This window comes from Silene latifolia, chromosome 7 (genome assembly GCF_048544455.1).
Source record: "Silene latifolia isolate original U9 population chromosome 7, ASM4854445v1, whole genome shotgun sequence".
NCBI lineage: Eukaryota > Viridiplantae > Streptophyta > Magnoliopsida > Caryophyllales > Caryophyllaceae > Silene > Silene latifolia.
In genome coordinates, this window is record NC_133532.1 from 82,033,039 (window position 1) to 82,034,991 (window position 1,953).

Sequence of the window (1,953 nt, forward strand, 5' to 3'; positions counted from 1 at the left end):
TCCATAAAGAAGCGGCGCCGTCGCAGATCACCCCAGTAGTAGACGCCACGGCGATCACCCCAAGAGGTTTGACGCCGTCGCATAGATCACTCAAGTGGTAGACGCCACGGCCGTCATCAATAAATAAGACGCCACTCACACTTTGTCACATCGACAAGAGCGGCCGTCATTACCAATAAGCGACGCCGCTCACACTGTCACACCGACAAGAGCGGCAATCACCCTCAGGAAGCAGACGCCGAGGCAGTTACGGCCAGCGCAGTTGATACTCGCAGAAACGATCAAAACGCCTTAAAAGCGTTTAAACACAGTGGGGATGCGCACTCTAGACGAAGTGAAGACGCTAAGTACAGTTGATACGCTCAACTATTAGCGCAAGGAAACTCAAAGTAAGGTAAAGACCTCGGCCAAGTCGAAGACAAAAGAAATGAACTCTTATTAAAAATGATAAGTTACAAGTGAGGAGAACACAGACGACGGCCGTCCCCATAAGGATAAGCCAAAACACAACCTACCAAAGTTGTACAAAATACAAGGAAAAGAAAGACAAAAGATTACAGGTATCATTTGAAGCGCCAAAAATGGCAGGGAGGGAAGGCTTAATAATTGGCTCCCGAACAGCTGAAGCTATCCGAGACGCCGGGTGAGCCTGGTGACGACCGCCCGTCTCCCTATGCCTGTTGCTGCTTGCCATCAGCAGCGGTAGCAGCATCTTCTTCGATGGGCAACCCAGCGGCGTTCTTAGCAGCCTCAGCTTCAGCAGCCTCAGCCTTAGCCTCGGCAGCCTCAGCTGCCCTTGCCCTCTCGGCTTCCTCTTTGGCCGCCTTAGCCTTCTCAGCAAGGGCTGCACTCTCCTCGGCCGCCTCTTTCTCTATCTTCACCCTCACCGCCTCCTTGGCCTTCTCCTCCACGGCTTTCTCCTTAGCTTCGAGCTTATCATCAAACAGCTCGTCAAATTTGCCCCACGGAAAGGAACCAAGAAGAGGAAGAGCTCCTCAATCACTTCCCCTGGCAGCGACTTCTTCGGCGGATCCGGGTCGGTGCACATGTTAGGGAGCATGACGGTTTGGAGCATCTCAATGTCCTCCTCCTTTTGTCTAATAATGGCCTCCTTGCTCCGAATCACCTTCCCCTGGATCTGAAATCTGCCCCTAAATTTATTCCTCTGCTGGAGATAAAGGTCGGCGTGCCTCTGAACAAGGTCACACTTCTCCAGCAGCTTTGCAACTTCGGCCGCAGCAGCCTCGGCCTTGGCTCTCTCAGCAAGGACCTACTTTTCAGCGTCCTCCCTGAGCTTTCTCTCAGCCAAGAGCGCTTTCTCAGCATCTCCTCTAAGCCTCTGCTCATTGAGGAGATCCAGCTTCGCCTTCGTGGCCACCTTCTTGGTGGCATCAAGCTCAAGAGCGGACTGAGCCACGGCCTTCTCCTGCTCTATAATACGAGCACCGGTCAGCTCGTTCCATCTCGCCAGCTTCTCGATCAACCTCGCGCTTTCCGCTACCAGCTGGGTGGAGGAAACCTTCTAGGATGAAGGGTCAGTGGTGACGTTTCGATCACCAGCCTGCAGCCGGGAGGGGGAAACCTTCTGGGATGAAGAGTCGGTGGTGACGTTTCGATCACTAGCCTGCAGTCGGGAGGGGGAAGCCTTCTGGGATGAAGAGTCAATGGTGACGTTATGATCACCCGACTGCGCGGTCTCTCCTCCACTTGTTTGCTCATTAAGAGCGACGGCCCGCCGGCCGATCTGCAAAATTTAACGAAAGCATCGGTATCAACATGCATAGACATGCCGGAGAACCCGTCATCGGCGGCGCTAATGAACCGGCTGAATCGAGCCACGAGAATAGATCGATACCATGCTTGGCCTTCTTGGCCGGAGGAAGCGTTTCTCGCCCGGCGAAGCGGCGGCAATGGTAGAGGCGTCCCCTTTCTCTTACGGACAAGGGGAGACCC